Raw genomic sequence first — 26722 nt, forward strand, 5'->3', positions numbered from 1 at the left:
TTTGACATAACAGCCCTGTTCCTATCCATCAACATCATCCTGGCCAAAGAAACACTGACTATGCTATTAGAAAAACCAAAGACACATATACCAAACACCACCAACTTCGTCAGCAAGGACAACATCATCCAGCTGGTGGAACTATGCCTCACCACCCACTTCACTTTCAATAGCAGGACCCTCAAGCAAATCAATGGAACACCTATGGGATCACCAATATCAGGGTTCCTTGCAGAAACAATAATTCAGAGACTCAAACAAACAACTCTCCCAACCATTCAAGTGACACTTTGAGTCCGCTGCGTGGATGGCACCTTTGTGATCACTAAACAAAACAATTTAGAGGAAACATTCAAGATCATCAATAGTATCCTTACTGGCATAAAATTCATAAAGGAGGAGGAAAACAACAATAACCTGCCATTTCTAGATGTCACAGTAGAGTGGACAGCCAATGGAGACCTTCAAATGAGCATCCACAGGAAAACAGCACATGGACCAAATACTGAACTACATAAGCAATCATCCCAACACCCACAAATAAAACTGCATTAGGACAGTATTTCAATGAGCCACCACACACTGCAGAACTTCAAAGAGCAGAAGAAAACCACCTGTACAGTGTATTCAAGAAAAACAGGTACCCAATAAACACATTCCGCTGATTTCTCAGCAACAAACCCAAACAAGCAGACAAAACAGGCCCAGAAGCCTTAGGCACTTTACCCTGCATCAAAGACATCTTTGAAATGACTGCCAGCCTACTCAGACCTGTTGGCAGCATGGTAGCCCACAAACCAAACAATACACTTTAAACAGTAGCTAATGAACCAGACAGCATACAAAACAAACGTCATCTACAAAATCGAGAATCGATGTTTCGGGCATAAGCCCTTCTTCAGGCTGATGCCCGAAACGTCGATTCTCCTGCTCCTTGGATGCTGCCTGACCTGCTGCGCTTTTCCAGCAACACATTTTCAGTTCTTTGCCCCTTAGCACAGGACATAATTGCACTGATTATCCCATGGGATGTCTGACCAAACAGTGATTTGGTTTACAGATGAGGTGGTTTATTGGAGGTGACATTTCGATATTAAAAGAGACCTAAGGGGCAACTATTTCATGCTGAGGGTGGTGTGTGATTAGAATGAGTTGCCAGAAGAAGTGGTGGAGGTTGGTACAATTACAATATTTAAAAGGCACCTGAATGAGTATATGAATAAGAAGAGTTGAGAGGGATATGGGCCAAGTGCTGGACAGCACGGTGGCCCAGTGGTTAGCACTGCTGCCTCACAGCGCCGGAGACCCGGGTTCAATTCCCGCCTCAGGCGATTGACTGTGTGGAGTTTGCACGTTCTCCCCGTGTCTGCGTGGGTTTCCTCCGGGTGCTCCGGTTCCTCCCACAGTCACAAAGATGTGCAGTCAGGTGAATTGGCCATGCTAAATTGCCCATAGTGTTAGGTAAGGGGTAAATGTAGGGATATGGGTGGGTTGCGCTTCGGCGGGTTGGTGTGGACTTGTTGGGCCGAAGGGCCTGTTTCCGCAATGTAATATAATCTAATCTACAGTGGGACTAGATGAATTTAGGATATTTGGTTGGCATGGACAAGTTGGACTGAAGGGTCCAACTGAAGCTTGAAGACTGAACAGAGCAGCTGAGCCTAATAAACTTCAAAGTCAATCATTCATATATTCTTTTCAATAAAAAAAAGTAAGTTTCGGTAATTTGTATTATTATCTGTTTCAACCCTACCCCACCCCCGAACATTAGGCATGTCTACAGAAGAGACAGCTGATGCTGGGCTTCAGTACCTGAGGACCGGATGATGGAGTAATGATAGAGTCATAGTTACCAACAACACAGGGAAGTGGGCAGCCAGGTTTACCATTAATACAATGCCATGGGTTACAGTGATTGGTAACACCATCTATTATGGCATGGCTTTGGGAGAGGTCCACACTTCTGCCATTGAAGATATTTCCCTGTGAAGTCAGTACAGAGGATGAAGTGACATCCCAGGGTATTTGTTCCTAGTTTCTATTGGATCAGCTGTGAGTGTTCTCATCTACCTAATATCACTGGAGTTATTAATAACATTCATGCTCACTTCTTTCAGTCCATTCTTTCAGTCTTACAGAGCAGGAAGATCGATGGTTTCATCCTTGATTGATGCTGAGAAATCTGATTATCGACAATGATCAACTTCAGTGATGTTTAATGAATGACTATTGGAAATCCGTTGGGCTTCCCTCTTCCAATCACAAGGCAATGACTTCCCTGTGGCCTTGGGGTTTATGAATTTCAGTGAAGAAAGGATTTTGCTTTATTTCCTTCCATTATTGAATACTGCTCAATAACAGTGAGGTACCAGAAAGCAAGTGTGATCCATGGAACATGAGTCAGGAACTTCAGCTTCTGAACAAAATAAAAGGAAACAGTGAATTAAACTGCATTCTTAATCATCATATTTCCTCTAAAGGAAAGTTTGTGTGTTAAGTCCTAGTATGAAGTTGAGGCTGTAATATAACCGGTGATCAAACAACAATCAAATTACAACGGAGACTCCAGTCATTCATTGAATGACTGGGAGTCCTGAGGGACCCAGGTTGCATTCACCCTTTAATCAATATCATCAAAACCGATTCCCTCATATATTTTATGGGATTTGATATGTGCAAATTGATGGGTATGTTTTGCATAGATAATAGTAATGACTGCAGTTCAAAAGGAATCGGTTAATGGTGAAGACTCTTGGGGATAACCTGAAGTAATGAGATGGTGCCACATGAAATGACATCACATGCTTTTGTGTTCCTATTTACTTTTACTCCTCAGATCAAAGTTTGTGTGTTGTTTTGTAAAGGCTGTTATGCTCCAGGTTAGTGCTGAGCCCAAATGACCCAAGTACTCCATCAGATTTCTAAAATAAATGGCATATTTTAGATAAATGACATGTTTTGTGGGGCTTTATAGATTTGTTTTTCAAAAGATTCTTTAAAGATTTGAAGTTTTTACCATCAATACATTATTAATGCAGTTAAAATCAAAAATGTTCTGGCAAATTTGGAATGCTTTGCTTTAAATGTTATGTCGGCCCTTTAATAAAGTCAGAGTTAGACAGTTCAGAAAAGGCCCTTTGTCCTATTGAGTCCTCACTGACATTAACTATCACCAAAGGCATGGTCATCCCAAATCCCTGTACTCGTCACATAGTCTTGAATGTTATGTTATTTCAAGTGCTCATTCAAATATTTTTCAAGGTTGTAAGATTTCCAACCTCTCCCAATATACTGGCAGGGAGATTTCCTCGAGCTGCTCAGGAGGATTTAAACTAGTGCAGGGTGGGAAAGTGTGCAGAGGTGGGATGTGAGGGGGGGTGTAGGGGGAAGACCTTGGGAGGTAGTGAGAAAAGAGATCAGTCTGAGACTGGTACAGTTGGGGAAAGGAGCAAGTCAAATAGGGTAGGCAGAAACAAAGCAGAGAATGAGGTAGGACTGATAAATTAAGCTGCATTTGTTTCAATGCAAGAGGCATAACAGGGAAGGCGGATGAACTTGGCGTGGTTGGGAAAAAGGGATTGGGATATCACAGCAATTATAGAGATGGGGCTCAGGGATGGACACGACTGGCAGCTTCATATTCCAGTTTATAGATGCTATAGGAAGGATAGAAAGGGGCAAGAGAGGTGGGGGAGTGGCGTTTTTGATTAGGAATAACATTACTGCTGTACTTCGGGAGGATATTCCCAGGAATGCACACAGGAAAGTTATTTCTCAGTTCTACCTAAATAAGAAAAGGATGATCACCTTATTGGGATTGTACGATAGAGCCCTTACACCCCCAATAGTCAGCAGGAAATTGAGAAACAAATTTGTAAGGAGATATCCGTTATCTGTAGGAATAATAGGGTGGTTATGGTAGGGGATTTTAACTTTCCAAGCATTGACTGGGACTACCATACTGCTAAGGGCTTGGATGGAGAGGAATTTGTTAAGTGTGTGCAAGAAATCTTTCTGATTCAGTATGTAGATATACCTACTAGAGAAGGTGCAAAACTTGACCTTCTTTTTGGGATAAGGCAGGGCAAGTGAATTAGGTATCAATGGGAGAGTGAACATCGTTCTGTTAGTTGTAAAATAGTGATGGAAAAGGATAGACCAGATCTAAAAGTTAACATTCAAAATTGAAGGAAGGCATATTTTGATAGTATTAGTCAAGAACTTTCGAAAGTTGATTGTGAGTGGATACTCACAGGTAAAGGCACGACTGGGCAATGTCAAACTTTCAAAATGAGATAATGGAGTCTAATATACTGTCTGTTCCTACTCGGTTGAAGGGCAAGGCTGGTAGCTGTAGGGAATGCTGATAACTAGAGTAATTACGTTTCTGGTCAAGAAAAAGAAGGAAGCAGATGTCAGGTATTAACAGCAGGGATTGAGTAAATCCCGAGAAAAATATAAGGAACAATCCGCTCCTTCCGAGTATTAGCCTAGTAAACCTGTTCTTCTTCCAACACATTAACATAAGTACGGTGACCGGTACTGTACACAGCACTCCACATGAGGTCTTACCCACATCCTGGGTAAGTGAAGCAGAGCCTTCACACTCTTGCTTTCAATTCCTCTCACAATAAAATGTGACACGATTAGCCTTCCTGATTACTTGCTATACCTATAGATTACCTTTCTGTGATTTGTGTACGAAGACACCCAGATTCCTCTCCATCCCTGAGCTCTTCAGCCATAGTATTGCAGTAATATGTTGCCTTATTATTCTTTCTGCCAAAATATACCATTTCACACTTTACCACATTGTACTCCATTTGCCAGATGGTTTGTCTTCACAACTCATTTTCCTACCCACATTTATGTCATCAGCAAATTGACTCTTACCTGCCCTCTGCACAATTAAGGATGGACAATGATGGACATCAGAATGAACTGGCAATAGAGATAGATCATGAGGGAGCATACTAAACTGGGAATGGAGAGAGACATTGACAAGACACTGCCCTGGGAATGGAGAGAGACAGTGACAAGACACTGCCCTGGGAATGGAGAGAGACAGTGACAAGGCAGTGACCTGGGAATGGGGAGAGACAGTGACAAGACAGTGGCCTGGGAATGGGGAGAGACAGTGACAAGACATTGACCTAGGAATGGGGACAGACAGTGACAAGACAGTGATCTGGGAATGGGGAGAGACAGTGACAAGACAGTGGCCTGGGAATGGGGAGAGACGGTGACAAGACATTGCCCTGGGAATGGGGAGAGACAGTGACAAGACAGTGACCTGGGAATGGGGAGAGACATTGACAAGACATTGCCCTGGGAATGGGGAGAGACAGTGACAAGACATTGCCCTGGGAATGGGGAGAGACAGTGACAAGACAGTGAACTGGGATTAGAGACAGAGAGAGACAACACACTGAATTGGAAATAGAGACGTAATGATTAGATTACATTACTAACAGTGTGAAAACAGGCCCTCCGACCCTCCGAAGAGCAACCCACCCAGACCCATTCCTCTACATTTACCCCTTCACCTAACACTACGGGCAATTTAGCATGGCCAATTCACCCATTGTGGGAGGAAACCGGAGCACCCGGAGGAAACCCACGCAGACACCGGGATAGTTGCCTGAGGCGGGAATTGAACCCGAGTCTCTGGCGCTGTGAGGCAGCAGTGCTGACCACTGAGCTACCGGCCACCCAAAAAAAAGTTAAACGCACCCGTTCCCTAGCTGGGAATCGAACCCAGGCCACGACGGTAAAAACACCGAATCATAAGCACTAGACCACCAGCTAATGAGAGACAGTGATTTGGGATTAGAGAGAGACAGAGTGGCAACACAATGAACTTGAAAATGAGGGACAGAGAGACAACTCACTGAATTGGGAATGCAGAGAGAGATGGAGTAACAACACACAACTGGCAATAGCAACAGAGATACAACACTCTGAACTGGGAAAAGAGGGAAACAAGGTAACAAGACACTGAATTGGGAATAGTGAGAGATAGACAGACAACATAGACAAAAGATGATAACACACTGAACTGGCAATAGAAGGAGATAAGCTAACATCACAATGAACTGGGAATGGAGAGAGAAACAGAGAATGCATTGAACTGAGAGAGGTGTTAAGACGGACCCGGAGGGTCCCGTCTTTGCGTGTTCTTTTGGAAGGAGAGACTCACACTGGCAACTATGATTAGACGCAGACAGCAGTTTATTCACAGAATCTTAACTGGTACAACGAATCTACAGGCATGCATTCGTTGGAGAAGGCGTTCTCCCTTCCCGTTCAAAGTTGACACAATTATACTTCGCGCTGCCTGGAGTCCCCGGTCAGTTCGCCTTCCCCATTGGTCCATTCATCTGCGCGCGCTGGGGATCCGTCCTCCTATTGGCCGCATCGAAGTGCCTGTCCAGCTCCTGCTGTGCTTGACAATGGCTCAGCCATCCCTGGGAGCGGTTCCGATCCCGTATTCAATAGTCCATTGTGTCAAGGAATTACTATGCGTCTGACAGGCTAGCCATTTTCAATAGTTTTTAGTTTAACTAAATTGTCAATTACACTTATCAACTTTAGACTTAAATAGAGCCATTCACACTCACTAGTTACAGGTTCCGATAGAGCAATTCACACTTGTCTAACAGTTACAGATTCCGATCAGTTTCTTTATGAATCCCGAGTTTCGATGGGGCAATTGATACTGGCTGGTATTTACAGGCTCCAAGATTTAATTAACATTATGCATATCCCTTACAAGCTCCAGCAGTCATGCAATCGCCTGCAGCAGCTCGCTTGGCTGTTGTTAACCATTTCAGGGCTGGAAGTGTCACCCTCCCTAGCCCTACATTAAACACCGCAGTGAAATCTCCCCAACATTCCCTCCCTTGGCCTCTACTGAGGCCACACCAACCCATGTAAACAGTAACGAACGTAAGAGGACCGGAAGGGGGAAAGTAAACCACATAGGGTGCCACGTCTGCTGTCCAAGAAAAGAAGTGCAAATGCCCATCCGCTACGGTGGTGTGTGGTTTGTCTCGTGTTTCCTTGTACAACAAACGAGAAGGTGTAAGGGCATACTGCCCGCAGTCAGGTATACGCCAGCGCCCGGAAACCCATTGGAACAGTGTACTGTGCCCCGGCCTTCCTGCCAGCCAGAATGGTTCACCGGCCTGCAGGCCCGTCCAGGCGTCTGATGTGTGTACTGCAGGCCATGTGGTCGGAGGCAATCTCCTCCCAGTGCACAGCGCAATTGCACCTGTGCCAGGCTGACCCGTGCCCGAGGAGAGTCTTCCGCCACTGGACAACCTCCAGTCAGTAACGGACAGCAACCTCCATCCAGGTGCCGCTGAGGACAGAGCCGGGCAGTGGCAACCCGGTCAAAACCCACATAGAGCCTCCGATTGCAGGGTAGTAGTTACTGGTGTGACCAGCAGTTGGATCCCGGGGCATACAGTACTTCTCGGCCCCTGACTGCAGCGTACAGTATAGGTTAAAGTGCTGCCAATGTAGGTGGGCAAAACTAACACGGAAGGGGTTTATTATATTCTTCGAACAGCAGACGCTACATTGAGGGAGAAGGAATAGTATTGGGTAGAAGTAGGGGAAAAACGAAAACATAAGCACACCTATTGGAGCCCCGTACCCTACGGAAATAGATGACCCTCAAATAGGCCTGTCACCGTGAGCAGTGTGAATTGCCGTACATTAATGATAGTCCCCCGTCTACGGGGAACGGACATGCGCGCAAACTGTAGCATCTGTATCTATCCAAGAGAGAAAAAAAAATAATCATTATAAACCGCAAGCATCGAGAAAAAAAATCATTATAAACCACAGGCACCATTAGACAAATCATTATAAACCGCAAGCATCGAGAGAAAAAAAAATTATAAACCACAGGCACCATTAGACAAATCATTATAAACCGCAAGCATCGAGAGAAAAAAAAATTATAAACCACAAGCATCGAGAAAAAAATCATTATAAACCGCAAGCATCGAGAAAAAAAATCATTATAAACCGCAAGCATCGAGAAAAAAAATCATTATAAACCGCAAGCATCGAGAGAAAAAAAAATTATAAACCACAAGCATCGAGAAAAAAATCATTATAAACCACAAGCATCGAAAAAAAAATCATTATAAACCGCAAGCATCGAGAAAAAAAATCATAAACCACAAGCATCGAAAAAAAAATCATTATAAACCGCAAGCATCGAGAAAAAAAATCATTATAAACCACAAGCATCGAAAAAAAAATCATTATAAACCGCAAGCATCGAGAAAAAAAATCATAAACCACAAGCATCGAAAAAAAAAATCATTATAAACCACACGCATCGAGAAAAAAATCATTATAAACCACAGGCACCATTAGACAAATCATTATAAACCGCAAGCATCGAGAAAAAAAAATCATTATAAACCACAAGCATCGAAAAAAAAATCATTATAAACCACACGCATCGAGAAAAAAAATTATAAACCACAGGCACCATTAGACAAATCATTATAAACCGCAAGCATCGAAACAAGCAATCACCCCCACGCAGAGGCAATCCGGCTGTCAGCTGGGTAAGCTTTCTAGGATTCAAGTACTCGAATCAGCAGGAGATCCCCGCAGCCCGCCAGCTGTGTAAACATATTAAAGGCACTCGAAAAGTGATTACCTACAACTCTAGCAATTTCACCTCAGGCCGTTGGCTGTGTAAACATCAAGGGCCCTTTGAGGTAAAAGCTGGGTGAGTTTCCGATTTAAACGGACAGATGACCCAGCGCTGGGTCTGTGGAAGACAGCACCCACATCCGGATGAAAGTGAGGGAATCGGGCACTAGGGTTAACTGTACATCTGAGCGGCTGGAGGCACCAGCTCCCGCGCGGCGGTCTTTGCCCCCACCTGCTCTAGAATCTTCCCAAACTGTTCCAAGATATGTGTAGCCGTCTTGGAGGCCTGCCCTTCGACTTTCATCTTTAGGGAACCAGTTCTTAACCCGCCACAGCTTGAGACTATTCTCTAGGTTTCGGACCTTTCGTTTAGCCTCCATAGCAGTATTATTCTCCCTTAACTGGGTCCTGATCTCCCCCAATATCTCCCCTGTCGGTGGCCGCGAGTCGGGGGTTTTCGGGACTGGGGTGGACTCGTCAGTGTACGCATCAGTGGGTAAAGTAACAGTCGCGGCTAAATAGTCTAGCTCGGGGGTGCCCACCCCGCGGGGGGATTGCCTAGCACAATTGTTTGGAGAGCCGAATAATGTGGCGACCTGTAGAGACCGTCCAGAATCGTGATCATTAATGTGGGATTTTTAAATGTTTCTCTCAATCTTGTCAGGATAATTCCCTTTTGTTCTGGTGCTTGGGCAATCACCAGGTCCAACTTTTCCTTATGCAGGGCTATGCTATCCAGCAGTAACTGACTGTGAATAGGCATGTCCCCACTGTCCCTGCAGTGCCACCAGGGCACTCCGGGACGTGCTGTCCTGAGGTGAGTCAACTTAGGTGGTCCGAAATTCAGGTCCCCCATGTCGGATCTCCCCTGAAGGGAACCGCTTCAAAAACAGTACGTCTTTCAAAACCTGACCTTCGCGTGGCAGATCTCTGCTCTTAACAACCGGTCTAAGGCAGACGTCTGTACGGTTACACCCTCTTCATAAGAAGAGCTCCGACCTCTGTCACCCCGGGTATGTTTGGTGGTCACAACAAATATACAAACCAAAAGTCCGTCAGGTTTAAGTGCTCAGTAACATGGATCCAGGAAGTCGAATATGGTCAGCGCTCAGGTAGGAAACGTCAGGTAATCGTCAGGCAGAACTATCTGCAAAATCGGGCAAAACAGATATGCGCCCTGGCTCCGAAAGCCACGCTAGAGATTCAGGGGAAAAAACACACGGGAAAAAACACATGCGCTCCGGCTCCGAAAGCCACGCTAGAAATTCACACACTGGGTACAAATATATATGCGCTCCGGCTCCGAAAGCCACGCTAGAAATTCACACACTAGGTACAAATATATATGCGCTCCGGCTCCGAAAGCCACGCTAGAAATTCACACACTGGGTACAAATATATATGCGCTCCGGCTCCGAAAGCCACGCTAGAAATTCACACACTGGGTACAAATATATATGCGCTCCGGCTCCGAAAGCCACGCTAGAAATTCACACACTGGGTACAAATATATATGCGCTCCGGCTCCGAAAGCCACGCTAGAAATTCACACACTGGGTACAAATATATATGCGCTCCGGCTCCGAAAGCCACGCTAGAAATTCACACACTGGGTACAAATATATATGCGCTCCGGCTCCGAAAGCCACGCTAGAAATTCACACACTGGGTACAAATATATATGCGCTCCGGCTCCGAAAGCCACGCTAGAAATTCACACACTGGGTACGTCAAAAGGTTAGTAAAAGCTTACCAGTCAGGACTCTGCGATGCTGCTGTCAAATTGATCAGGTTTTTTTTTTGGGTTGGTGAGGGTCGGAGAGCAGACAAGAAACTAACTGAGAGTAAATCTAACTACTGGAAGCCTTGGATTTAACAGGCGCTTCCCCACCTTTAGAAAACTTCGGCCGAAGGTTGTCTGCTCCCTGATCCGCCAACGTTGCCAACTTGCCGTTGTCTCTTTCCCTTCCCGCGTCAGGCTCACCAAATGTTAAGACGGACCCGGAGGGTCCCGTCTTTGCGTGTTCTTTTGGAAGGAGAGACTCACACTGGCAACTATGATTAGACGCAGACAGCAGTTTATTCACAGAATCTTAACTGGTACAACGAATCTACAGGCATGCATTCGTTGGAGAAGGCGTTCTCCCTTCCCGTTCAAAGTTGACACAATTATACTTCGCGCTGCCTGGAGTCCCCGGTCAGTTCGCCTTCCCCATTGGTCCATTCATCTGCGCGCGCTGGGGATCCGTCCTCCTATTGGCCGCATCGAAGTGCCTGTCCAGCTCCTGCTGTGCTTGACAATGGCTCAGCCATCCCTGGGAGCGGTTCCGATCCCGTATTCAATAGTCCATTGTGTCAAGGAATTACTATGCGTCTGACAGGCTAGCCATTTTCAATAGTTTTTAGTTTAACTAAATTGTCAATTACACTTATCAACTTTAGACTTAAATAGAGCCATTCACACTCACTAGTTACAGGTTCCGATAGAGCAATTCACACTTGTCTAACAGTTACAGATTCCGATCAGTTTCTTTATGAATCCCGAGTTTCGATGGGGCAATTGATACTGGCTGGTATTTACAGGCTCCAAGATTTAATTAACATTATGCATATCCCTTACAAGCTCCAGCAGTCATGCAATCGCCTGCAGCAGCTCGCTTGGCTGTTGTTAACCATTTCAGGGCTGGAAGTGTCACCCTCCCTAGCCCTACATTAAACACCGCAGTGAAATCTCCCCAACAGAGGTGAGAGACAAACTGAGAACACACAACTTGGAATCGAGAGAGACAGAGAGACAGTATACTGAACTGAAACAGGGAGTGACAGAACTGGCAATAGAGAGAGATAGAGAACACCCTGAACTGGGAATAGAGATTGAGAGACACCCACAGTGAACTGGAAATGGAGAGAGACAAAGAGACAACACATTGAACTGAGAATAGAGTAAGATAAACTGACAAAACACTGAACTGGGAATGGAGAAAGAGAGAAACAGAGAGCATACAACTAAAAATAGAGAGAAACAGAGAGATAAAACACTGAACTTAGAATAGAGAGGACAGAGAGTGTGATAATACACTGAACTGGCAATAGAGAAAGACCAGAGAGACAATACACTGAACTGGGAACAGAGAGAGAGAGAAAAACAGAGACCACACAACTGGAAAAAGTGAGAGACAAGCAGAGAACACACAACTGGGAAGAAAGAAAGATGGAGAGATAACACACTGACCTGTGAACACAGGGAGACAGAGAGTGTGACAATACACTGAACTGGGAACAGAGAGCGACATAATGAGAGACAGGACCTTGGAGTGAATGTCCACAAATCCTTGAAGTGAGTGGGAGGATTATACAGCGGTCACAAAATCATACATTTTCTTATTAGCTGAAGCATTGGAGGTTTTATAAATAGGTTAGGCTACAGCTGGAGTACGGAAGATAGTTATGGTCAATACACAATAGGAAAGATGTAATATTGCTGTTCAGTCCTGTAGCCAATGATTTCATCCAAACTAATACTGACTGTCCTACTTTATGAACTTCAACATTGTCAGGAGCCTTTTATGTGGCATTTTTGTCAAATGTTTTCCAAAACAGCATCCAACATATTCCCTTCATCAACCTTCACTGTTACTTCATCAAAAAATTCCATTAAATTAGTGAAGCAAAATCCGCCTTTTACAATGTGTCTTGGCTCTGTGATTAACTAGAAATATCCCAGTGTTTATCAATTTTTGCCCAGATTATTACTTATAAAACCTGCCTCATCACTGACATTAAACTGACTGGAGAAAGTGAGGTCTGCAGACGCTGGAGATCAAAGCTGAAACTTTATTGCTGGAACAGCACAGCAGGTCAGGCAGCATCTAGGGAACAGAAGATTCGACGTTTCGGGCACATGCCCTTCTTCAGGAATGAGCAGAGAGTGTTCAGCCTTTTATCTTCTCCTGCCCTCCCTACCTTTTATCTTCTCCTGCTGAACACTCCCTACCTTTTATCTTCTCCTGCTGAACACTCTCTGCTCATTCCTGAAGAAGGGCATGTGCCCGAAACGTCGAATCTTCTGTTCCCTAGATGCTGCCTGACCTGCTGTGCTGTTCCAGCAATAAAGTTTCAGCATTAAACTGACTGGCCTACCATTACTAGGACTGAGCTCACATTTTTTTGAGCAAGGATTGGAAATGTCTGATTCTGTAGCATCCTCCCTAAATCAAGTGAAGACTGGAAGTTCACAATGAGCTATCTCCTATGTTCACATCCTGTTCCTTTTGCAGCCTGGGATGAAGAGTGGGGATGTTATGCCCAGAGTTCTGTTCAATATTTACTCCCAGGTATTAATGCAGAAACCGGTGATTTGGTCATTACCACATTGTGTTTGGGAACACTCAATGTCACATTTCCTACTGCAACTGTACTTTGGAAGGATTCATTGACCATAAAGCAGTTTGAAAAGACCTATCATTGTGACAGATATTCTATCAATGCAAATCATTCTTTTTCAAGTTGAATAGCCAGGATGGGTCTTGTGAATGAGAGTGAAGTGAGCTTGAGAGGATATGGGGGAGAAACTACACGGTACAACAGAACACAGTGAGTTAAAACAATGGAACATGTTCAGATATTGTGATTGATTGTTACTAAATTCCCAATCTCAATTTTGATATTGTGTTGAAACACGTGGTCAATGTTCACATCCAAACAGTGAGGAAAACAGAATCACAGAATTGGCATAATGCAGCAGGAGGCCATTCGGTGCATCATGCTGCACACGGGTATTCTGACCATCACCTGGTGATCATCAGCTGATGAGGGCTCTGAACCAACAACCAACCAAGGGACAGTATGAGCACTCAAACAGGCTGTCACCAACTCGCACCTGATCAAAACTGTTTGATCACAGGATTATCACCATCTACACAATCTTCACTACCTTTAAATTACACTTAAGACACTTGCACCTCCAAAAATGTTAGCAATTCTCAAGATCATGGCATAATCTTCATATGTTATCAAGTCTGCCCTAAGGTATTGAAGTGAAACTTCCAATTCATCTACAATATTGACCCTGACACTAACGGTGACCATATAGTATGTCCTTCCCAAAAAGGAATGTATAAATCCAGTCGACCAAATCTGCCTCAGTGACTAACCAACACATTAACTAACTTAGCAACAGAAAATTAAACCTATGATCCATCAAACCAGGTTTGATTCTGGTCCAATATTACCATCAGTTGGGGATCAGGACAAGTTTCATTGTCTATATGGAAGAGTAGATGTCTACGTGTTCTCTGAATTCAATGGAACTCAAATCAAATGGGTTCTATCATAAGTAGGCAAATTGCAGCCTGGGTGTTGAATGTGAAAACTAATGCCTTAGAATAATATACATTTAATAAATTGAACAGTATGGGCTTGGATGGAAAAGAAGTTCTTAAGTGTGTATAAGAAAATTTTCTGATTCAGTGTGTGGATATACCGACTAGAGAAGGTGTAAAACCTGATGTCTTTTTGGGAAATAAGGCAGTCTGAGATGCCTGTGGTGTCAGTGGGGGAGCACTTTGGGGCAAATGAGCATAATTCTATTAGTTTTAAAATAGTCATGAAAAAGCACTGACCTCATCTAAAGATTAAAGTTCTAAATTGGAGGAAGGCCAATTTTGATGGTATTAGGCAAGAACTTTCAAAAGTTGTTTGGGGTCGGGCAGATGTTTGCAGGTAAAGGGATGGCTGGAAAATAAGATGCCTTCAAAAATAAAATAATGGAACTCCAGAGAAGGTATGTTCCTGTGAGGGTGTAGGGCAAGGTGGTAGGTGGAGGAAATGCTGGATGACTCGAGAAATGGAGGTTTTAGTCAAGAAAAAGAAGGAAGCAGATGTCAGACACAGACAACAGAGATCGGGTGAGTCCTTAGAAGAGCATAAAGGCTATAGAATTATATTTAAGGGGAAAATCAGGAGGACAAAAAGGGAACATGAGATAGCTTTGGCAAATAGGGTTAAGGAAAATCCAAAGGGGCTTTACAAATGCATTAAGGACAAGAAGGTAATCAGAGAGACAACAGGGCCCCTCAAAGATCAGCAAGACAGCCTGTGTGTGGAACCACAAGAGAATGGGGGAGATAATAAATTAGTGTTTAGCATCAGTGTTTACTGTGGAAACGAACATGGAAGATATAGATTAGATTACATTACATTACAGTGTGGAAACAGGCCCTTCGGCCCAACAAGTCCACACCGACCCGCCGAAGCGTAACCCACCCATACCCCTACATTTAACCCTTACCTAACACTACGGGCAATTTAGCATAGCCAATTCACCTGACTTGCACATCTTTGGACTGTGGGAGGAAACCGGAGCACCCGGAGGAAACCCACGCAGACACGGGGAGAATGTGCAAACTCCACACAGTCAGTCGCCTGAGGCGGGAACATAGGAAAATAACTAGTGATATCTTGAAACATGTCCATATTACAGAGGAGGAGGTGCTGAATGGCTTAAAATCCTTAAAAGTGGATAACTCTCCAGGACCTGGTCAAGTGTACCCTAGACATCTGTGAGAATCTAGCAAAGTGATTGCTGGGCCCCTTGCTGAGATAAATGTATCGTCAATAGCTACAGATGAGGTGCCGGAAGACTGACTAATTTGGTGTCAGTATTTAAGAAAGGTGGTAAGGAAAAGCTGGGAAACTATAGACCAATAAGCCTGACTTGGAGGTGAGCGAGTTCCTGGAGGGAATTCTGAAGGACAGGATTTATATGTGTTTGGAAAGGCAAGGACTGTGTGTGGAAAATCATGTCTCACCTACTTGATTGCGTTATTTAAGAAGGAACGAAGAGGATTGATCAGTACAGAGCAGTGGACGTGTTCTATATGAACTTCAGTAAGGTGTTTGACAAGGTTCCTCATAGTAGCCTGGTTAGCACAGTTAGTTCACATGGAATACAGGAAGAAGCCATTTGGATACAGAACTGTCTCGAAGGTAGTGGTGGAGGGTTTTTTTTCTCAGACTGGAGGCCTGTGATGAGCAGTGTGTCACAGGGATTAGTGTTGGGTCCACTACCTTTTGTCATTTATATAAATGATTTGGATGTGAATATAGGAGGTGTGATTAGTCAGTTTACAATAACAACAAATTTGTAGGTGCAGTGGATAGTGAACAAGGTCACCTCAGAGTAAAGTGGGACCTTGATCAGATGGACCAATAGGCTGAGGATTGGCAGATGGAGTTTAGATAAATGTGAGGTCCTGCGTTTTGGAAAGGCAAATCAGAGCAGGACTTATACACTTAATGGTAAAGTGCTGGAGTGTGTCCCTGAACAAATAGACCTTGGAGTGCAGGTTCATAGTTCCTTGAAAGTGGAGTTGCAGGTTGACATGACAGTGAAGAAAACATTTGGTATGCTTTCCTTTATTGGTCAGTGCAATGAGTAGGAGTTGGGAGGTCATGGTGTGGCTGTACAGGACATTGGTTAGACCATTTTTGAATACCACATTCAATTCTGGTCTCTCTGCTATAGGAAGGATGTTGTGAAACTTGAAAGGGTTCAGAAACGATTTAGAAGGATATTGCCAGGGTTGGTGGGTTGGAGTGAAAGGGAGAGGCTGAATAGGCTGGGGCTGTTTTCCCTGGACCCTGGACTGACCTTATCGAGGTTTATAAAATCCTGAGGGGCATGGATAGGGTAAATAGACAAGGTATTTGCCCTGGAGTGGGAGAGTCCAGAACTGGAGTGTATAGATTTATGGTTTGAGGGGAAACATTTAAAAGGGACCTAAGGGGCAAATATTTCTTGCAGAGGTTGATGTGTGTATGGAATGAACTGCCAGAGGAGGTGGTGGAGGCTGGTACAATTACAACATTTAAATGCCATCTGAATGTGTATATGATTAGGAAGGGTTGAGAGGGATTTGGTGCTAATGCTGGCAAATGGACTAGATTAATTTATGACATCTGGTCAGCATGGACAAGTTGTACCATCCTATGACTCGATGTCACCTCCCACCAGCGTGTATCTAATATGAGCTTCTCCCTCCCTCGTGCTGGAAGCAATTACTGTCTTTTTTTAGACTGACAGTGAGATCATCAATAGAGAACACAGCTAAGATAATTAGCAAAAGAATAATTCATAGTTCCTTGCAAGTGAGGCTATTTTGCCTGGAGCTTGGAGACTGGGGGAGGAGTGGGGGAGGGGGGTGAACTTATCGAGGTTTATAAAATCATGAGAGGCGTGGATATGGTGAATAGCCAAGATCCTTTCCCCAGGGTAGGGGAATCGAAAACTGGAAGGTATAGTCGAGAGGGAAAAGATTTAAAAGGGACCTAAAGAGCAACTTTTTCACACAGGTTGTTGCGTGAAATGAGTTGCCAGAGAAAGTTGGTGGGGGGAGGTGGGAGCGGTGTTCGCGTAAATACACGTAAAAGGCATCTGGATGGGTCCATGAATAGGAAGAGTTGAGAGGGATATGAGACAAATGCTAGCAAATGGGACTAGATGTGTTCAGGATATCTGGTCAACATGGACGAATTGGAATTAAGGGTCTGTTTCCATACTGGACATCTCAATGACTCTATGCATCCCTTTATCCTCAACTGTTTCTCCTCCTCCACTCTGGTTAACATGGCCTTCATTGATATACTCAATGAATTTACAAAAGACGCGACAAGGGTTCAGCTGAGATCGTTTTAAAAAGGTGGCAGCCACTCTGCTAGTAGTTTACAGGTGATGACCAAATCCTCTGAGGAAAACAGAAGAGTAGTATGTCAGACATTTTTGAATATTTTGAAGTACTAGAGTATTTGGGGATTTATCTCTCAAAAATCTCTCAATACGAACAGTGTGAAAGACACTGAGAGCAAAAAGATTATTGTATCATATTTAACTGACCTCTTTAGCACATAAGAGCTCAGTGAGAGGAAAAGCAATTCAGGAATTGATCTTCTGAAATGAAGCTGGTCTTCTGGATGAATTAAGAGAGAGGGACTATTTTTGAGCTGCTGACTTTAATACATTTACATTGAGCATAAATAAGGAACAAGACAAAGACAACAAGATTAAAACGTTGATGTCAGGGGGAACAAATCTCATGAGTCTGCCACGAGGGGTCATAGTTTTAAGGTGTTAGGAGGAAGGTATAGAGGAGATGTCAGAATTAGGTTCTTTACGCAGAGAGTTGTGAGCGCATGGAATGCATTGCCAGCGGTGGTGATGGAAGCAGATTCATTACGGACATTGAAGTGACTGCTGGACTTGTACATGGACAACAGTGAATTGAGGGGTGTGTAGGTTAGTTTTTTTATTTGAAATTAGGATTAATCCTCGGCACAACATCTTGGGCCAAAGGGCCTGTTCTGTGCTGTACGTTTCTATGTTCTATGTTCTTAATCTGAGAGATAATCTGACGAAGTTGGAATGGATGCAGGTATTTAAAGATAAAATAATGACAAGTCAGTGGGAGGATCTGAAAAGTGAGATTCTAAAGCAACAGAGTAAACATGATCCAATAACAGATATCATTATATCTCCACATCTCGTGCTCCATAGGTGTCCCCCAGCAGACAGGGTGACATGAAACAGTAAAAGAAAGATACTGATCCTAACAAAACAATTCAAAAACAATGGGAAGTTTAGCCTAGAATCTAAACGGGTGAACTGAAAACTAAAAAAAACTTAGAAAGGCCAAGGAAGCACAGGGAAATTGTTAATGGGTAAAATCGACAGGAAAATAAATGGTTTATCAGTTGATTAAGACCAAAAAGGTAACTATGAAAATGATAGGGTTGTCAAAGAAGTGCAAGATGATTAATGTTGCCTATGCACATTCGCACACTAATACACATACACAAACCATGATAATCCAATGCATTGCTTCTTGTATTATTACGTTAATCACAATGAATCGTGTCACTGTGTTTGTGATTTATTCCATATTCATGAATATAAATCTGATGTGGTGAGGATCAATGTGAAAGATTTGTCTCAGGCATGATCCAGATACCTTTTAAATGCTGTAATTGTACCAGCCTCCACCACTTCCTCTGGCAGCTCATTCCATACACACACCACCCTCCGTGGTATTGAAGCAGAAATTTTCCTGAGATCAAAGAACTGCATTGAGAAAGATCAGAACTTAAACACTGTGTTGGGGAACTGTGTCCCATTGTTACTATGACCATTAAGCTAAGGTATTTGGAAATAACAGCCTAGACAGCTGCACATATTTCTTCAACCACAACCTGGAAGAGAGGAGGAGGGAGATAGCATCTGTGGATGGCTTCAAACAGGACAGTGATGTCATTAAAACCAAAAAAAGGCTCATACTAGGAATTTCCTAACATGACAGTCATAGTAGAAGAAAGAGCATGAAGATCTAACTTGGAATATAATCCCTGAAAGTTGCCACCCAGGTTGATAGGGCTGTAAGGAAGGCATATGGCGTGTGAGCTTTTATTGGTAGAGGGATTGAGCTTCGGAGCCATGAGGTAATGCTGCAGCTGTACAAAACTCTGGTGCGGCTGCATTGGGGTATTGCATACAGTTCTGGTCACCGCATGACAGGCAGGATGTAGAAGCTTTGGAAAGGGTTCAGAAGATTTACTAGGATGTTGGCTGGTATGGAGGGAAGGTCTTATGAGGAAAAGCTGTTTTCATTTGAGAGAAGGTTGAAAGGTGACTTAATTGAGCCATATAACATAATCAGAGGATTAGATAGGGTGAACAGTGAGAATTCTTTTTCTTGGATGGTGATGGCGAGCACGAGGGGACATAGCTTTAAACTGAGTGGTGGTATATATAGGACAGATGTCAGAGAGTAGGAGGGACCTGGAATGCACTGCCTGCAAGAGTAGTAGACTCGCCAACTTTAAGGGCATTTATATGGTCACTGGATAAACATATGGATGAAAATGGAATAGCGTAGGATAAATAGGCTTCAGCTTAGTTCCACAGTCAGCGCAACATCAAGGGCCAAAGGGCCTGGACTGCCCTGCAATGTTCTATGTTCTATGACTTGCTGCTGAAGCTGGGTAAACCGCAGGCACAATTGCTGGAGAAACTTAGCAGGTCTGGCAACATCTGTGGAGAGAAAACAGTTAATATTTCAAGTCCAGTGACTCTTCATCAGAAGCAGTAAGATCAGATACTCCAAAATCGAGCTCAAAGATCTATTCATTAGAAAGATGGAAGGGGAGGCGAGAAGAGGGGGAGTGGCTATTTTGATTAGGAAAAACATCATGACAGGACTTGGAGAGGATGTTCCTGAGGGATCGCCCAGTGAAGCAACGTGTGTGGATCTGAGAAAAAAGAAAGGTTTAATCACTTTGATGGGATTGTAACATAGATTCCCCAGTCGTCAGCGAGAAATTGAGGAGCAAATTGGTGATTGACTGGTACGGGAAGTCATAGTTTGAAGATATTAGGAGGAAAGTATAAAGGAGACATCAGAGGTTGGTTCTTTACGCAGAAAGTTGTGAATGCATTGCCAGTTGAGGTGGTGGAGGCGAAGTCATTGGGGACATTTAAGTGACTGCTGGCCATGCACATGGATAGCAGTGAGTTGAGGGGTGCGTAGGTTGTTACTATATTTTACATTAGGACTAAATATCGGCACAACATCGTGGTCTAAGGCCTGTTCTGTGATGCACTTTTTTTTAGCCAAACAGAGAACAGCTAGGGAATTCCTAGAGGCTTGGCACTCATCCATAGATTCAATCAATAAGCACATCGATCTGGACCCAATATACCGACCACTGCAGCGGACAGCTGGAACTGACAACCGGAAGCGGCAGATTCAAACCACTATAAATGCCGGAAGAAAGATCACAGAAGTGCTTCACAGGAGGGTCCCAAGCACTGAGGATGTCACCTAGACAGGGGACGAAACGTCTGCAACACAAATTCCCAGCTCGGCGAACAGAACCACAACAACTCCACCTACCTTAGTGTCATCCGCAAATTTACTAACCCATCCTTCTATGCCCTTATCCAGTTCATTTATAAAAATGACAAACAGAAATGGCCTCAAAACAGGCCTTGCAGTACCCCACTAGTAACTGAACTCTAGGGTGAACATTTCCCATCAACCACCACCCTCTGTCTTCTTTCAGCTGGCTAATGTCTGATCCAAACTGCTAAATCACTGTCAATCCCATGCCTCCGTATTTTATGCAATAGCCTACCATGGGGAACCTTATCAAACCCCTTACTGAAATCCATATGCACCAGATCAACCACTTTACCCTCATCCAGCAGTTTGGTCACTTTCTCAAAGAACTCTATAAGGTTTGTGTGGCATGACCTACCCTTCACAAAACCATGTCGACTATCCGTAATCAACTTATTCCTTTCGAGATGATTATAAATCCTATCTCTTCTAATCGTTTCCAGCACTTTACCCACAACCGAAGTAAGGCTCACTGGGAGATAATTACCAGGGTTATCTCTACTCCCCTTCTTGTACAAGGGGACAATACTTGCTATCCTCCAGTCTTCTGGCACTATCCCTATCCACAATGACGACATAAAGTTCAAAGCCAATGGCTCTGCAATCTCCTCCCTGGCTTCCCAGAGAATCCAAGGATAAATACCATCTGCCCTAGGGGACTTATTTATTTTCCCGCTTTCCAGAATTGCTAACAACACCTCCTTGTGAACCTCAATCCCATCTAGTCTAGTCACCTGCATCTCAGTATTCTCTGAGACAACTTAGTTGTTTTCCTATGCAAGTACATTGAAAAGAATTCAGTTAGCACTTCTCCTATCTCCTCGGACTCCACGCACAACCTCCCACTACTGACCTTGTTTGGCCCCAAACTCACTCTAGTCATTCTTTTATTCTTGATATACCTGTAGAAACCTTTAGGTTTTTCCTTGATCCTACCTGCCAATGACTTTTCACATCCCCTCCTGGCTCTTCTTAGCTCTTTCTTTAGGTCTTTCCTGGCTAACCTATAACTCTCAAACACCCTAACTGAGCCTTCACATCTCATCCTCACACGAACCTTCTTCTTCCTCTTTCCAAGAGATTCAACTTCTTTTGTAGACCGCGACTCCTTTACTCAACCACTTCCTCCCTGCCTGACAGGTACATACTTATCAAGGATACGCAGTAGCTGTTCCATGAATAAGCTCCATATTTCAATTGTGCCCATCCCCTGAAGTTGCCTTTCCCATCCTATGCATCCTAAATCTTTCCTAATTGCACCCTAATTGCAACAGTTATACCATTGGTATAACTCTTGCCCCATGGTATATACCTAACCCTTTCCATTGCTAAAGTAAACACAACCAAATGTGGGCACTATCACCAAATGCTCACTCACCTCTGAATCTAATACCTGGCTAGGTTCCTTACCCAGTACTAAATCCAATACAGTCTCGTCCCTTGTTGGCCTGTCTACATACTGTGTCAGGAAAACCTTCTGCACGTATCAGACAAAAACTGACCCATCGAAAATACTTGAACTATAGTATTTCCAGTCAATATTTGGTAAGTTAAAGACCCCATAACAACTACCCTGTTACTCTCACTCCTATCCAGAATAATCACTGCTCTCCTTTCCTCTATATTTCTGGAACTATTTGGAGGCCAGTAGAAAAGTCCCGACAAGGTGACATCTCCTTTCCTGTTTCTAACCTCAGCCCATACTACCTTAGGAGACGAGTCCTCAAATGTACCTTCTGCCACCGTAGTACTGTCCTGACTAACAATGCCACACCTCCCACTCTTTTACCATCTTCTCTGTTCTTACTGAACCATCTAAATCCTGGAACATGCACGAACCATTCCTGTCCCTGCTCTATCCATGTCTCCGAAATGACCATAACATCGAAGTCCCAGGTACCAACCCATGCTGCACGTTCACCCACCTTATTCCGGATGTTTCTGGCACTGAAGTAGACACACTTCAAACCACTTCTTGCATGCCGATGCACTCTTGCAACCTTGAAACCATATTTCTGACCTCACCACTCTCAAACTCTTGGATAGTGGAACTACAGTTCAGGTTCCAAACCCCCTGCTGAATTAGTTTAAACCCTCCCAATGAGCATTAGCAAATTTCCACACACCGCCCTCCTCCCCTGCCCAGGATATTGGTACCTCTCTGGTTCAGGTGGAGACCATCCTGTTTTCTCCAAATGATGTTGTTATTGCTTATGTGGACCACCTTGGGGGCTGCTACCCCTCGCCCTCAAGGAACCTAAAAACATGATCCGAGACATCCCAAACCTTGGCACCTGCGAGGCATCACACCAACTGTGAGTCTCTCTCTCTCCATTGGAACCTCCAATCTGTCCTCCTAGCTATGGAGTCCCCAGTGACTAATGCTCTGCTCATTTCCCCGCTTCCCTTCTGAGCAACAGGAACAGACTCTGTGCCAGGGATCTGTACACCATGGCTTACCCTTGGTAAGTCGTTTCCCCTCCCCCCAACAGTATCCAAAATTTTATACTTGTTATTGAGGGGAATGGCCACAGGAGTTCCCTGCACTGTCTTGTTTTCAGGGGTGGAGGGTAATGCACAGCTAAAAGTAAAGAACTATCTAACTGCAAGGATCACAGGGAGGAACTGAAAGCAAACTGAAAAGGTGGCGTCACAGGAGAACTGTGATCTGATTGGCTGATAGACAATCTGTCTGAAATTTGAAAAAAGAGACTCTCCAAAATGAACTAGATTAACGAACCAGGGATAAATTAACTAATAAGTTAACTAACTCAGTAGAGATGGCTGGGCAGGTGATGTACTGTAGCTGTGTGCTGTGGGAGCTGGCTGATCCCAATGCGAGCTGCAGTCCCCACATCTGCAGCAAGTGTTGTTTGCTGGAAGTACTCCAGCTCAGAGTTGATGGAATCTGAGCTGGAATCTGAGCTTCAAACACTGTGGCACATCTGGGTGAGGGCCTTGTTTGTGTGCTGCACACTACAGGACGAGCAGCGGGCTGGTAAGGGAACATGGAAGCTGAACACCAAGCTGTTGACCCCGGGAAACATTGAGGAGCTCAAGAGGGACTACGCAGGTTGGAGAACCATGAAGCCCCTCTTTGAGTCCCCAGCAGACTGGTGGGAAACAGTAAAAGGGAACATCAAGAGGTTCTTCATCCTCAAAGGTGTTCAGGAGGCGAAGGAGAGGTGGGGAAAACCAACCTAGCTCCAGGAAAGTATGCAGAACCTGCTCCTGTTGCAGACGATGGGGGTCGATGTCACGGACGACCTCCAGGAGGTGAAGGGCCAGCAAGCCTCGCTCTTTGCCTCGGAGGCGTCCAAGATAACCTTCCAGTCCAGGGTCCGCTTGGTGGAGCAGGACGAGACGTGCTCACGTTTCTTCTTCCAGAAGGTGCACAAAGACAACTCCGTGCTCAGCAGCCTGAAGGAAGAAGATGGCTCACTAACATCCTCTCAGGCTGACATCATGAAGATCAGTAATTCCTTCTCTGCCAGTCTGTATGACTCGAAGCCAACCGACAGCGCGGCCTCCCAGTCGTTCCTGTCCTCTATCACGGAGGTCTTAGACGACAGAACACGGGAGAGACTGGACCAGCCGCTATCTCTGGACGAGCTGACCAAGGCCCTCGAGCCCTTCGAAAAGAATAAAACCCCCGGAAGCGACGGCTTACCGGTTGGGCTCTATTTTGCTCTGTGGGACTTGATTGGCCAGGACCTGCTGGAGGTGTATGTCAGTATGCACGGTGGCACAGTGGTTGGCACTGCTGCCTCACAGCGCCAGAGACCCGGGTTCAATTCCCGCCTCAGGTAACTGACTGTGTGGAGTTTGCATGTTCTCCCCGTGTCTGCGTGGGTTTCCTCCGGGTGCTCCGGTTTCCTCCCACAGTCCAAAGATGTGCAGGGCCAGGTGAATTGGCCATGCTAAATTGCCCGTAGTGTTAGGTAAGGGGTAAATGTAGGGGTATGGGTGGGTTTCGCTTCGGCGGGTCGGTGTGGACTTGTTGGGCCGAAGGGCCTGTTTCCACACTGTAATGTAATCTGTAATCTAATCAGTATGCTTCGGGCAGGTACCATGAGTGAATCCATGAGGAAAGGCATCATCACCCTCATCTACAAGCGGAAGGGGGAGAGGGAGGAACTCAGAAATTGGAGACCAATCTCACTATTGAATGCGGATTACAAAATTCTGTCAAAGGTAATCACCAACCGGGTCAGGTCTGCTCTGGGGTCGGTGATTCCCCTGACCAAACCTGTGTTGTACCGGACAGGGAGATCGCTGAGAGCCTCACACTCCTCAGGGATACGATTGCTTACGTGCAGGACAGAGGGTTGGACACCTGCCTGATCAGCCTGGACCAGGAGATATCACACAGGTATATGAGAGATGTTCTCTCCAAAATGGGCTTTGGGGAGGGAATCTGCAATTAGATCAGACTGCTCTACACCAACATTGTCAGTGCAGTCTCAATCAATGGGTGGCAATCAGATAGCTTCCCAGTCAGATCTGGAGTCAGGCAGGGCTGCCCCCTCTCTCCTGCCTTGTTTGTGTGCTGCATAGAGCCATTTGCCGAATCCATCAGGAAGGATGCGAGCCTGAGAGGGGTGACTATTCCTGGCAGTGGGGGCCTGCAGGTTAATGCCTCTCTGTACCTGGATGACGTCGCCGTTTTCTGCTCAGATCCACTGTCCGTGCACAGTCTCATGTGCATATGTGAACCAGTTCGAATGGGCCTCGGGGGCCAAAGTAAACCGAGGCAAGAGCGAGGCCATGCTCTTCGGGAACTGAGCCGACCAATCCTCGATCACCTTCACTGTCAGGACCGACCACCTGAAGGTGCTGGGTATTTGGTTCAGGGAGGCTGTGGCGTGTGCCAAGTCTTGGGAGGAGCGTATTAGTAAAGTGAGGCAGAAACTGGGCAGATGGAAGCTACGGTCACTCTCTATCACGGGAAAAAAACCTGGTCATCTGGTGTGAGGCACTGTCATTGCTGTTATACGTGGCACAGGTCTGGCCTATTCCCAGAACCTGTACCACTGCAGTCACCCAGGCCATCTTCCAGTTCCCAATCAGAGAGGAGGCTCTGAGTGAGAGACCTGCGGATGTTTCAAACAGGTTCTGGCAGCCATTGTCCCTTTTACCGTGTGCACTGAGCAGGGGGTGAGTATCGGTGTGTTTCTGTCTGTCTGTGTGTGAGAGAGTGTGAGGAGTGTTTGAATCTCAATCCCAGTTTTGATCCTTTAACCTCACCCCCTCCCTGAACCAGCCCCTCCTAACGCAAGTCCCTGAAGCAGAGTCTGTCCCAAATGGGAGAGAGGAAATGTGAGAGACCATCAAGAGAGCTCAGACCAACCAGAATGGTGAATATCCCCTCTTTATTCTCACCACATCTTTCCTTATTTCCTGGTTGTACCTGTCTGATTTTTCCTCTTTTCACTCGCTCTGTCTCTCGCTTTGCCTCTGATTCTCACTCACTGTCTGTATCACTCCATCTCTCTCTCTCTCTCTCCCTCTCAACCTTTCTCTCTCACATTATCTCTCTCTCTCTCTCCTGACAGACTCTCCTTTTTTTCCTTTTCTCTCTTCCTTCTTCCTTTGTCTCTGTTTTTTCCCTCTCTCTTGCTTTCTTTCTTCTTCTCTCATTCTCTCTCTGTCTTTCCCTCTCTTCTTGATTTCTGTCTTTCAATCCTGAATCTGCATCCCACCCCCCCTTCAATTTTGGACAACACCCCCCCCACTGCAAATTTAGCCCCTGTCCCCCTCCATGGCCCCTGTCCCCCTCCATGGCCCCTGTCCCTCTCCATGGCCCCTGTCTAATTGCCCTCCCCTGTGCAGCTCCATCTATCCTGATCTGTCCCTCTGTAGCTCCTCCATTATGCACCCACTGCATATAAAAACCCCTCGGTATCTCCGTCCATCAACAATACCCTTCCCCCCTGCTGTGTCCCAGCCCCTGGTATGGAGGACAAAGTGAGCGTGTGCAGAGACTAACGAGTCGTTTGACTGTGTACCATAATGCCATGGAGTCATAGAGTCATACAGCACGGAGACAGACCCTTCGGACCAACCAGACCACACCGACCATGTTCCAAAAG

General features: G+C 45.0%; 1 long non-coding RNA gene across 1 annotated transcript in view; it reads right to left on the reverse strand.

Annotated features, from left to right (window-relative positions):
- Positions 1 to 2103: 2103 nt before the first annotated feature.
- Positions 2104 to 26722, reverse strand: part of LOC148136024 (uncharacterized) — an 85783-nt gene continuing 61164 nt past the window's right edge. Inside the window, exon 3 of the long non-coding RNA XR_015754702.1 lies at positions 2104 to 2416. This is a non-coding gene — a long non-coding RNA (uncharacterized LOC148136024). The remainder of the gene's footprint in view (positions 2417 to 26722) is intronic.

This window comes from Chiloscyllium plagiosum, unplaced genomic scaffold, assembly GCF_037043375.1.
Source record: "Chiloscyllium plagiosum isolate Xiang-an unplaced genomic scaffold, Cpla_swu_hap1 HiC_scaffold_47, whole genome shotgun sequence".
In the NCBI taxonomy this organism is placed as follows: domain Eukaryota; kingdom Metazoa; phylum Chordata; class Chondrichthyes; order Orectolobiformes; family Hemiscylliidae; genus Chiloscyllium; species Chiloscyllium plagiosum.